Source organism: Thunnus albacares, chromosome 17 (assembly GCF_914725855.1).
Source record: "Thunnus albacares chromosome 17, fThuAlb1.1, whole genome shotgun sequence".
Taxonomy (NCBI): Eukaryota; Metazoa; Chordata; class Actinopteri; order Scombriformes; family Scombridae; genus Thunnus; species Thunnus albacares.
Window position 1 is genome coordinate 22,759,409 of NC_058122.1, and position 13,526 is coordinate 22,772,934.

Sequence of the window (13,526 nt, forward strand, 5' to 3'; positions counted from 1 at the left end):
CCCCCCCCACAGCCTCTCTGGCAGGTGTGGCCGTTAAGGCGGAAAATCAATCAACTTTGGCAATTTCTTGCTCTGTTATTTCACATCATTTTTATGACTAGGTTTTTGATTAAATTCAGTGCCTTCATAAACAGCTATATATAAAAGTAATGTTTTCACCCTTCAGTAATCAAGTTTTTTTTCTTTGCCTTGGTTAGCTTTATTCTCTCCCTCATATTTTCACACATGAGTTAAAGCTTTGCTTTATGATAGCCGAGACTGGAATATAGTGAAAATATGTTTGCTTGAAAATAAAGATGGAGATTATTGTTGCAACAATATACTGGAAAATATTACCAGCCAGTCTGCAGGGAGATTGTTCTTGAAGTCCATATTCCCTCTATTGTATTTTCTTTGTCCATTTTATGTGTTTTTGCGGGGGTGGTAATGCTTCCCAGATTTAAAAAAAAAAAGATGTTTTTGTTTTCTCTGTTTTTATCAGCACTTTGAAGCTGGAGGCAAACCATGACAACACCATCTATATCAGACATGCAGGAGAAGCACAGAGACAACTCAGAAATATTAGTAAAGAGGCTTTAATCTAAAAGATGTGATCCAAGGCGAAAGGTAAGATAAAAGAACAAGCCCCTATTAATGGAAAGTGGTCTTTATTTTGTGCATCAGAGGTTTGGTTTGTTTTAGACTTAAACTCAGACACAACCATCACCACCACAACCTGAAGTGGTCTGAGAGTGTTGGTTTGTGGTTTGTTACACGAGATTGATTTTCACCATGTGCATATCAAACATCCTCCTGCTCGCTTTGTTCTACATGTGCACTTTTACACCTTGGAGTTTGCCATACATCGATTTTGTGCAGCTGCATTCAGCTTGAATGAGTTCGCATGGATAGAAACAAACATGTTATTGTGTTATTAGTAATCAAATAAATGTTACAGGTCTAGTTTAAATTCTAGGAGTGGTGTACAGTGGTATGAGGTTTTCAGTCCACCCGTTGTCAGTACAAAGAGGACCGTGGTTCATTTGCAGCTGGTTAGGAGTGTTGTGACGCTGTAAAGTTAGTCCAACTTTACAGTCAGTCAAGTTTAGTTTCACATGCAAGTCAATTTGTATGAGACTGGATCCAGTCTGGGGACCCAAGACCTAAACCTCAGCCATTGTTATGAGCTCTGGGTAGTGCCTAACAAAATGAGATCATGGATGCCAAATTCAATTTCCTTTAGGTGGGCTCACCTGAAGGGAGATGATGAGAAGCTTTAACCAGAACCACAAAGGAGTCACTTAAGGTGGTTTGGTTATCTAATCAGAATGCTATTTTGACATCTCCCTGTGGATGTAGGAGACCATGGGGCCAAACTGTAAATTCCTGAGGGATTACATATCCCATCTGGCCTAGAGGGCACTTCAGAATCCCTCCCGGAGGAGCTGCAGGAAGTGACTGGGAGGGAAATTTATGCTCTACCTCACGCTGCTGCCACCAAATCCAGATAAGTGTCAGAAATGGCAGAAATGGATAGAAACTGAACAATTTAGACAACTTTTCATGGTATAATGAGCTACATAAAATAATGGGCTGGCCCAATCCTTTTTGGGACATTAACATAATCTCTGAATTTGGTATAATGCCCCTAAAACTTTGCTTCAGTGCCGCCTAATCCCCAAATTTGTCCCAGTGCTCCCAAAGTTTACTTTTTATAATCCCAAAATTTGTTAAAGCACAACTGGTGCTTGAAATTGCCTCCAAGTTGACATTTTCAGATATTACGATATAAGACAATAAGGGTTTATGTCTTTTAAATAGATAAATTATAACAAAAATCAACAAAGGAACCCATAGGGAATTCACAATTTCCTTTTAATTGGTAGCTCCGGGGCCACCAAGGGATCTATGATCCTGTTATGTTGTCAAGAGATTTGCAGTTTCTGAAAATTAATTAGAGGCAGCGGTTCTGCCTAACTTGCCACATTTAGTCTGGCCATACCCCAAAATTATTTGGCACTAGAAGACTGAAAAGTTGAGACCAGAAGCAAAAAGATCAGTGTGAGAGTGTGAGAACAAATAGAAACCATCCATTTACAAACTTTTGAATCTTGTGTTACCTTGACAAAACAATACATTGCAAAGCTTTACCTGGATGAAGAGGATAAGGGAGGCGATGACGTCACTGAAGTCTCTGTTATAACACCCACAGCATGTATCTGACGGCCGTGGTTGAAAGGGCCTCATATGTGGAGAACATGAATAGATTAAATGGTCTGTTCATTGTAAGTTTCCCTGCATGTGGCAACAATACAGCACACAGAATTGTATTGTATTATATCTTTAGGTATATTTGAGTTTATGATGTAAACCGGCAGCGTTGAATCACTGGCATATTTCATTATGTTTCTGAATAGATCAGCCTTTGAATACACTTTCTGAAACCTTTGTGCATACAGAATAGTTCCTGTTCTTAGTGCCACTTACAATATAGTTTCCTTTTAATGACCCTGTTTTATAAGACCTGCGCTCTTCATATGGTTCTCAACTTTTCAAAAAGCCCATTTTCTGTGAAGAGCGACTTAAAAATCTCTCGACTTTCAGAATGGGGCTCAGCAAAAAAAGTCCAAAAGCAAAACTAGAGAGTTTTTCTGAATGTTCCCAGCTTTACTCCAGGGATCTCCAATCCCTGCAGCTCCAAAGGCTTACATGGCTTCCTATTCTATAAGCAGTTGAGCTGGAATTGCGGGAAGCTCTCTGAGACTGAGAGTGATACAATGGAGCTGGGCGGGGTGGGCTCAGATAAAGGGTGGAGGACTCAGCGGAGTATAGGACATAGAAATGTCCTTGAGAATCAGAGAATCCAGCAGGCTTTTAGCCAAACAGCTCTGCTTCTTTATTTTTGCCGTCCTAGTCTCTTCAGGGCTGCTGAAATCCCTTTCTTGGCAGGCAAACAGAGGAAAAACAGAAAATGTTTTTCTTTTGTTGCTTTTGCTGGAGATTACAGAATGGTGTAGGCTAGAGCAGCATCCTAGTATGAGTGCTAGGAGGTGTGGGTTATGTGTATAGTTCTTTTTAGAAATACAATCATCTGAGCTGATCTTTAGAAAAATCTCAAACATGTTTATAATACAAAGTAATTGGTTTGTCATCTCTTTATATGGTTACAGTTAAGTGATAATGTGATTATATTTGCCCACATTTTGATCAAATCATAAGAATCCAACTATATACAAACATTTGTGAGTGGAAAATCCACATGTACATAGTTTTAATACACCAGTAACTTTCTGCATAGTTATTCAAATCAAATTTAACAAACTGGAAAAAAGGAAAGAAATCCAATCTATCTGCATCAGGTTTGCTGAAAGTATCCATCACATTAATCTCTTTTTTTTCTCTTTACCTTGCTATCTAGATAGCTGTTTCTCTTCTTCCATTCTTATAACCATTTGGCACATTTAGACCTCCTCTACATGTCACTTCCAAACATCTATGGTTCTTTTATGATGTGAAACTGACCAAATCAGTAATGTTATTTAAAACAATACTGTAAGTATTCAGTCTTGGAAACAACTAGTTCATATTGTCGTCCAACCACGTTGGAAGGCACAAGTGTTTATAGCTGTTCTGAGCGGCCACAGTTGTCGTCAGAGTGAAAACTCAGCCGTCATATATCATGATAATTGCTTAAATGTGGAGATAACGGCGCACACGTTTGGACAGTCTTTCTTGGAAGGCATTCATAGTGTTGTACTTAATTGTGCAAGTAAATATGTAAAGAAACAAAATAGCGAGCTTAGGAAAGAATTTCAAGCCAAGTTAAGTAGGAGTGAAGTTTGGATGGAAAGGCACTGGAAGGACTGGATGGCACCTTTCCAGTTGACATTGGAAAGCTGTGGGAGGAGGGGGTTTCACACCATCAGACAAGCACTTCTGTAGGAGTATTCTGACGCCTTTTGCTACTGTTGTACCTGTGCCTTTCTTTACATTGACTTGTTTGTGTGTTAGATTGAGATCTAAAAAGCTTTCCCTCTGATCAGAGGGGAGTGCAGTTGCCTCATTATATGTATTGGATTTATACTTTGAATAAATTTCAGTGGCATGCTCATGTTCAATCATTAAGCCGTAAAGATCATCACACACCGCTCATTATGCACCGTCGCCATCAATGCAGCCACATGGATAAAAATACTAAAATAAAAGGAAGTCAATCTCATTTCTTCTAAATGTTTATAAGTCATCTGTCACTAACCCAAGAAAAGCCATAATGTGCTCAAATGTGGCACCCGGTATCTCCTGAAAAGTAAATTGAATTTAATAATGATAATAAAGTACAAAGTGCTTTCCGGAGAGACAGTGTAAAAGACAATCACAGCATAAAAACAACAGCAAAATACTGTTACACAAAAAAACAGACTATAGCATAAAAGACATTTAGAAACATAAAGATAAAACACAACAGAGCTGTATTATGCAAATAAATAAGTTTAGTTGTCAGACAAGAAGGCGAGTCTATAAAAATATGTGATAAGACGGGGTTTAAAAGCCGAGACTGTGTCGGCAGACTGAATACTAACTAGAAGACTATTCCAAAGCTGAGGAGCCAGTACAGCAAAAGTTTGATAACCTTTTGACCTTAACCTGGATCCAGGAACAGCTAACAGGCACCAAGCAGATCTAAGAGGCCTTCTTGGACAGTAAGGAGATTAAAAGTTCACTGATGTCCTCCGGTACCTGGCCACGTAAGGCTTTTGTAAGTCATGAGTAGGATTTCAAAATGGATTCTACAAGAAATTGGTAACCAGTGGCTGCCGAGTTCTGCAGAGTCTGAAGATGAGCTAAAGCACGAGCATTAAGGCAGGTAAACAGAGCGTCGCAATAACCCAGGTGTGAAGATATAAAAGTGTATATTACTAAAAGACATTAAACTTTTCGTCATTGCGTTAGCTGATAATATGAGCAGTGAAAGTGTTGATGACTCTTTATGTTCGACTTGTGTCTCCCCACATAAATTCAGGCTTTACGCTCTGTTCACTTGTCTGAGACAGAGCCTGCTGCGCCTCAACATAAACAGTTAAAAAAAAAACCTACTTCATATTTATACAACTTGCGCACCAGATAATTTCCTTGTCAGAGTAGGTTTCTTTAAAATAGCGCTTGATTGTAGGCTTCATGGGATTCTCTTCAACATGATCACGGGACACAGTGTTTCTGTTTCTGTAAGCCAGAGGCAACATTTTGAGTTTCAAATCTAAACTACGCCAGAACTCCCATAACCACAGTCCTGAAAATCATACATAAATGTTATTAAGGGCAGAAAAATTATAGAGTGAAGTCACCCTGAAAATGAACTTTTGTTCAGCATCCGATACTGCCTCTGGCTGTTTTCAGCTGTCCATGTGCTCCACCCTTGCGCTTTGTTCCTCCTGACTTCACATGAGCATACTGGCTCGCCGACAGAAGGGATTTATTTCATGTTAACAAACGGATACAACATCTTTCTACAGTTTTCACCAATTAGCGAATTATTACTGTGATTCCTCGGAACATTTTGCTCCAGAAGTTTTACTTTGCTAATGTTTAGAGTAGTTTACCTGCAAACTGACACAGATGACGAGCGAATATTCTCCACTTCCATCTGTGTACTCTGCTTCTCGATTTGCATTTCTCTTTGCCTTCTAACTGCATTTCTCTCTGTCCATCATTGCTAATGACGTTGCCTCGATTTTTGTATTCCTCCCAACATTTCTAATTTAATTGAATGAAATTTGATTTTAGGGATTACTCCCCTCTCGATTTCTTATCACTGCATCATAGAGCTGAGAAATTGCTTCCTCCTTTTAGATTCTGCTCCTAATCTTTGAGCAATTTCATGCAACCCAAAAGCCTAGGGGAAAGTGAGAAGATGTGAGAAAGCCGACACTTTAATCTTTGTCGCAGGTAAATTGATAGATCCACTGTTACTGTGAAAACATTCATATAGAACGGTGAAGTGGATGGCCGTCTCACACAGATGGATAAATTAGACTGAATTAACACAACAAGGAGAGTTAGTCCAGCACCCTTTTTTAATATTGCGAAAAAGAGATCTTTTAAACTAGAGTTTTAGTATTTCTTGGGGGCAAAGGAGAAAGTTTTAATAACCACAGTTTCCTAACTAAGTAGACTAAAGCTTTATGAGAGGTCAAGGGCTAATAAGGTGGAAAACAAAGTAAAAAATTCAAAACCAGTTGTACAAAGCAATCAAAATATCAAAGTTAAGCCTAGCATGGCATTTAACGTTCGACTTGATGCTGTAAGCCCATGTTCGATATTTATGTACGTAAGGTAGTTAAGAGAGCCTGCTGACCTTCCAGTATAATGTCATAAATAAATCAAATAAGTCATTGACATTTATATTTGTTTTTTATTTATGTTTTGACCACAGTTGCTTCTTTGCCATTCAAATTTGCTAAAAAGCTTTTTGTAGCTCTGCCCGTTGAGATTTTCCTCAAAGTGACTGATGAATTTCTGTCTCTGTGTAAATGTTTGTATTATGAAAATTACAACTTGCCATCTGTCAAGTGTGAAACAAAAATACTGAAAATGTGTCTGAGTGTGTCCTGGTGGCTCAGTTAGTATTGTGTACCCAAATGGACCTGGAGCTTTTGTCTCCCAACTCCCCACCACCACCACCACCACCACCACCACCCCACTGTCTCTTTCTACCATCAATTACCACATAATGCCAAATGTGTGTGTGTGTGTGTGTTCACTTGTGCATGTTACTTTCTTGGGAAACTGACAGTGGTGGACAGTTCCAGTCAGCTGTGTTTCTGATGAGGATAAATGTCCACAGTGACCTTGGTGTTTTGTAAAATGATTCAAATCTTGACTTGCTATCAGATGGCCTAATCAACCATGTAGGGTCAGTCAGTCCTGCGTATAGAGGACACGCTGCCATCATAAACACCCCCTAATCCCTTTTAATCAGATTCTATTACTGGACAGACCTTCCTTGATTATATCACTCTACTCTCGGTCGACTGCCCCGGTTTCAACCGAGCCGACCGCGAAGCTCGGTTGAAGTGAAAGGCTGCGTGGAAGCGGTGTGTGTGTGTGTGTGTATACCAAAACCCCGCTCCGCAACGCTGATGAAATCCACTCTGTGGTCTATTGATCTGGCCTGCAGTTTGATTGATGCTGTCTTTAAAAATTCATTAGTTTGAGGCATGGGGGAGCTGCAGGGCGGCAGGCGTTCCTGTAGGGCACATTTGTCTATGTTTACAGAACCAAGAGCATTCAGTCAGCAGCGAGAAAAGAGGCCTGACGGGGCCACCCAGCACCCAATGAGTCACACTGTCACTCTGTACGAGATGCACTCAGAAACACACACATACATAGTCCCACAAGGTTAGAAAAGAAGGTAATATTTTGCACATTCTCATGCACCTACATGCCTATCTTTGGTTATTATTGATTGCCCGGTGTGAAGCACCTCATCCTTCCCCGTGTGCTTATTTCAGACCGGCTGAAAACAAGGCTCTTGTTCTGCAGCAGCAGCACCACAAATCCTTCATCTTAACAGATGTAAAATACATACACTTCATTTAGAGGCTGTGGTTGTTCAATTATCTCTGTGAGTTCTAGGTCATAAATCAGCTGTAGGGAGATTTTATGGAATATTATTAATAATGTATTGAGACCATAATATCATTATTTTATATTAAACAATTTTCATACATTCAGATAATCCCAAGATCTTTTGAAAAAGGTGAAAATGAATCACAGTCAAAGACATTTTTTTTTTTTTTAATATTTAATCTTTATCTTAACTTTGTTGTGGCAAAACTTTTCTAATTAGCTCTTGGATGTGACAAACGCTCTCACAGGCTGCAGAGCAGAAGCACTTTCTCTATCCTGCACCTTTCCAAATGTGTTTACGAGGCACTGAGAAGCAACATTTTAGAAACAGCGGTGAGTGCTGCCAGAGCAGTTCACTGTAAGATCTACAGCCCACCGGTGCCATGTCAGTTGATAATAACTCGTTACATCACAGGGGTGATTAATACTGTTTGGACAAAAAGAGAGTCGGGGAAATGATAATAGATTAGTTCAATTAAAACAAATGGAGGGAAAATGGAAATGTTAATAGAAAAATGATTCCCTCTTTTAACTTCTTGTTTAATATTGTTAAATTTATTTGTGTGTTTAAGTGTTTGTTCCTCTTATGTAACTGTACTGTCAAACAGATTCATAAACTCCATTGTTTATGATTTAATTCCAATCTTAATTGATGTTCTATTGGGGTTTTTCTTTTTGTAATTATATAATGAATCTTTTATTTTATTATCTAATTTCACACCCATTAATGATTTATTACATTTGCAAGTTTCTGCATAGCAGGTTTCTTACTGGTAGGTCTGCAGTGTTTCCCTGCATGCTGGGGGATGCTACAGACTTAATGACCCTGAATAAGAATAAAGTGAAACTGAGATGAGGCTTATTGAACAATAAACCAAAAAATATTATGTCTAATTGTTTGTATGCACACATTTTTTTTATACAGATAGTTCTTACAGTTTTATTAACACAATATTTTTATTACACGGTAGCACAATTTATACTTTATTTTTGTTGCCTGCACTTCCACAGCTTATTAGTGTATGGAAGCCCATCTCTGCCAAGAAAAGAAAAAAAAAGAAAGAAATGAAACTAAGTCAAAATGTTTGACTTTTTAGGTCAACATTATGACCAAAAAAAGAAAAAAAATCAGAATTAAGAGTCAAAGTTTGACTTTTAAGACAAATTTATAAAATAGTATCAATTCTGTGATATGTCAATATATTGACTTGCCATGAGTATTTTCATTTTTGTCGTTGCTAAAGTCAAAATTCTCTCTCTCATCTTAGAAATGACAACATTGTGAACGTCCCTACAGATACAGAACACCACTCGAAAGTTTGCACACCTTCCCGTTCACTTGAATGAGGAAGTGTACGTCCACACTTGTGACCGGTACTGTTCATTTTAAATGTTGATCTCTGTCCCTATACTGTGTGTCCCAAATGTATTTAATGTAATCACTGTGAGCATGTGAGGTATTGATCCTCAATGTCCTTTCTGAATGTGCAGCTCCTAACTGTGATCATAAATCATGGAGCTACTACAGGGGATTCACCCTAATCGATGTTTCCTCGTGCGTTTGGGGACAGCGGCGGCCGACCCGTCGAGGACCGGCAGCAAATGAGGAGTTAATTACGTCATGTGCTGGAAAATACCCCTGACTTGATAAGCAGGGCCATCACGATGTGTCAATTAATGCTTGTTGTTAGTTATAGCTGTGTTCTTCAATTAGTGCTGATTGGAGGCAGGTCCAGTCAGTACTTAATGGTGAACAATGGGTCAACAAGACAGAGCTCTCGTAGCGATGATAAGTGAGGAGAGGAGGGTGAATGAGGGAGCCTGTAAATAACTGTGAGGAAGAAAGATATTAATGTGAAGAGAGAGAATAAAAAGGAGTGAAACAGGCAGAGTAAAACGGGAAGGAAAGGCTTTTGTCAGCCTAATCATACTCCTGCTGTAATTGCACTTGTAGCGAGTATTACATTGACTATGTTCACATTCACAATATTCCTACTAAGCTGTTTACATGGCTAATGAAAATGAATATTCCACTAATATTCCCATTTACATGCAGCCGTGCATACTCCGTTTATCACATCAAAAAAATGGAAAAGTGCTATTTTGCTTCTTTGCATGAAAATAGGATCTCTTTATAGAGTTTTCCACTGGTGGCAGACTTGTTCGACCATGCGGACACAGCCTCCCTCTTTCATTCATATAGCCACCTTCTTGAAAAGGTCGGCGTTGCGATATTTGCACATATCCGAAAACCTGTTGATATCTAAGTCTTTAAAAATGTTTAAAAGTAGGTGTCTTGTCAACACACAGAGCTGACCGTAACCAGGCAAGAGGCCGTGTGTCGCAAACTGTAGTAAATTGAGACACATATTCCAAGTGCGCTTGTATACACGTCCAAAGAATACTCCTAAAACCTGAAAAATGTCATTATATCCCACATGTCTTAATTGGAAAAATCTACAAAAACCTAATTTGGAATATCCAAGCGGAATATGCTGTTTACCTGTGTCAATTTGGAATATTGTCATATTGGGAGTAATAGTGGAATATCAGCGTGCATGTGAACGTAGTCATTGAAACCCTACGCCCACTCAGCAAACCACCACAGACAAATGTCCACAACGCTCTCACTTCCACATGAAAAGCAGAGACTGAACAGAAGGCGATCCCTGCAGTCTGAGCTCGCAGCTCCCCCGCAGTGGATTCTGGGTCAGGTTGTATTCACCAGCAGAGCGGAGGGAAAGCCTCGGCTGTCAGGACATAAAACACTACAGAGCTGCCGGCTTTTTTGAAGCAGGGAAATGAGAACTTGCCTCTGCCTAAGCTTACATCACCCCTACTCCTCGCCCACTCCCACCGTGGAGTAGGGAAGAGTTCAGAAACACCGTTCCACTCTTGGCTTTGTCAGCACAGACCAGAGCCCACGCTTTGTTTGTGTGTGGATGTACGAGTGATAGACATTTCTAACGTGAAGTTATACCACAGAGGATGTTTGTTTTATTTGTGTGTTGCAGCTCTGACATACTATATCACAGCGCGTGTGCTTGTTTAAGTGATGAATCTGCCTGCATGTGCATACGTTACATGTGAGAGGCTGCCCCCCCCCCCGGCTAACATCATCACAATACTGTTTTCATCTTCATGACTCAGTGGAATAAAATAGCACCTCTGGCTTCAACGTGTTACACAAGAGGCTTGTGTGAGAACATAGGACGGTAATGACTTCTCTCTTCTGCAAATAGGAACGTGCATATCGTACCAGCCTGAAACTCTCAAAGGTAACACAGGCGTCCTCGGGTAGAATAAGTCTGTATGATGCACATGTATAAACACTGATTAGGCGAGGAGGATCTGTGGCAGCGCTGTCTCGCACAGGTTGGAATAATGAGATCAGAGAACGACTCCAGTCCTGACTATAATCTAACTTTATGCTACTGAGCACCGATTCATTTTTCCTGTCGTGGTAATTAGACACCGGTGGGCATTGCAGGCTTGAAACAATGTTTATAGCTGTCACCTGTCATATCTGTACTCCAACACCTACTAATATTATGCCTCAACATTTTCCCCCCAAAACCATGATCTCATTGGAGGGTTTTTTTTTTTTTTGTATAAATGTGTTGCAGAGGTAAATTGTGCATGAAGCCTTCATCTGAGGGCTGTATTGCTCAAAAAAACTCATTCTTTCTGTAGCTGTACAGTATGTAACGAATGACGCAGGAGCATTTCCGTCTTTGATCTCCATTCTCTCACCTTGTGGCTTTGTGTTCTCTCAAAGACACATTCACCGCAGTAGATTGGTGACGCACATTAAAAACAGCCAGAAACTTGGCTTGATTGTAGAAAAGGACCCAAGGTTTCATTTTGCCGGAGCTGTTGCCCATTGATTCCCAGGAAAACTAATGAAGGTTGGAGTGTAAGGGTGATTAGCCGACAGCATCACAGGCCCCCTTTAGCTCTTTTGTTTCAAAGAGAAGAGAGAACGACTTGCATCGCTTTCTGTAGCCTCGACCAGCTTTCATATTTAATGTGAATCCCCATATTTATTCTCTCTGTGTTACAGATGCCTTCTACCAAATCTTTAGCGGAGCAGGTAGAAGTTTTGACAGTTTTACACATGCCTTTCTTTCTCTCAGCCTCTCTCGTTTTGTCTTACTTTCTCTTTGCAAATTAAACAAATGCGCTTAATTTTTGAGAGATTGGTCCATTGGTGGGCTTAATCTCTAAGGGATGAGAACATAGACACCACAATTAATGATGTTTCCTCAGTCTATCCTCAGGTGATCCGCATTGGATCTTTAGCATTCATTATAGTGAGTCATAAGAGGCGTTTGGCCATATCCAAAGAATGCAAACAGACCTTTTAGTTATCAATACACAGTAAAAATGTACCAAAGTTGGGTGAGCATTTCTATGAAAGCCCTCTAGTAATACAATGCCTAATGCCTAATATAATGGTTCATCTTAAAATAAGACAAATTGCTGTTTGTATCATTGTGTGTGTGTGTGTTTGCACATTTAACCTTGTTTGATTTCATTTTCATTTATTCTTGACTTGACTCTTGACTCTAAATTAATTTTACACATTCCTGCGAAGCATCTCATAAACACTAGATCATTGTTGCATTCAAAGGTTAGAATATCTACATCACTGCATGTTTTTGTGCGTGTCATTATGTGAGTAGACGCTCGGAGGTTCGTTGAGGGTTGTGAATATGAAGCTGAGTGCAGCTCAGACAGAGGTGTTGCAGGGAGAGGACAGAGGTGGGTGGGCTGCTTGAGAGGCGTGCCCTGATAAATCACTTCTGTTCTGGAGACGTGAGCCTGATGCCTGAACTCAAGCGTGACCAAGTGGTGAGGGGAAGAAGAGCTGATCAAAAGAGGGAGAAGAGAGGCGGAAAATTGAAACTTAGACTGCTGGCTCCACCTCCTCCTCCTCTTTCTCTTTTCTCTCTCTCTCTCTGTGTGTTAGTGTTGCATCTTTGCAGACAGGAAGCTACTGTAACTACCTTTTTTAAGGTGTGTATGTATGGATAAATTAATGTTGTTATGTAGAGTATAGCAGAGGCGAACAAACTGCTGTTCTAATATTGACTGTCATCCCAAATGCTATGAGTGTAGTTTAGTGAAACATGACAGGATACTGGGAGTGTGTGTTTCTGTGTGTAGTAGTGTGGAGTAACTATCCATGTAGACATAGTGTGAACTTTATGTGATTGCCGGTTCAAAATATATGAATTACACACCTTCACTGCAACAATAGGGCAGTTTCTGGTTCAATCTAACACCTGTTTAATGATGCTGGCTTGTGACTCCATGGGGCATATAATACTTAATATAAGATGCCACCAGGGGTTCAGGTAAGGTTTCTTGGGGTGTTGTGGTATTCCTTTTTTTTTTTTTTTGTTATTGCTCTAGATGTGGCGGTGGCTTGTGTTTAAAGCCACGGCTTAATTACCATACTTGTCAGGCTCCCTGAGCCATAACGCCTAAATTACCAGAATTACCTGCCTGTGGTGTCACATTAATTGTGAGGCAAACACCTGTCATTATAAAAGATAATTAAAAAAATAATCTATTTGAAAGATAAAGAGAGTGGGAGGGAGTGTTTGGATGCAAGAGGGGGCAGTCTGCCCGAGGCGTTTGCAGACCCATGAGAGTTAAATGTGCCTGAACTCTTTAATGGTGCCGCCGTGCATCGAATTTCTAATCAGGCTGCCAACAAAGAACCTGTGCTGTTTGTGCTAACAGGTGAGGCTGCACCGCTGTCTGTCAGCCAGATGTTGAATTATCTATTAAAATAACAACAACATCAAGAACAAGAGATGGCAGCTGAAACATTAAAGCAGGTAAACACTGGATGGAAAGCTAAAAAGACAAGCAATACGCATGTTGTACAAGTGTCAGAATGACAATAAGCC

The 13,526-nt window shown here is 39.9% G+C and overlaps 1 long non-coding RNA gene across 8 annotated transcripts in view; it reads left to right on the forward strand.

The window, feature by feature from the left end:
- LOC122967483 overlaps window positions 1–13,526 on the forward strand; it is a 59,280-nt gene that overhangs the window by 4,069 nt on the left and 41,685 nt on the right. For 2 of the 8 annotated variants that reach the window (XR_006398615.1, XR_006398611.1), the window contains one exon: window positions 482–606. The exons of 5 other annotated variants lie outside the window; for them this stretch is intronic. This is a non-coding gene — a long non-coding RNA (uncharacterized LOC122967483). Of the gene's footprint in view, window positions 1–481; window positions 607–1,338; window positions 3,273–13,526 lie in introns of those variants that run through there. One more of the 8 variants, XR_006398617.1, reaches the window with a different exon arrangement.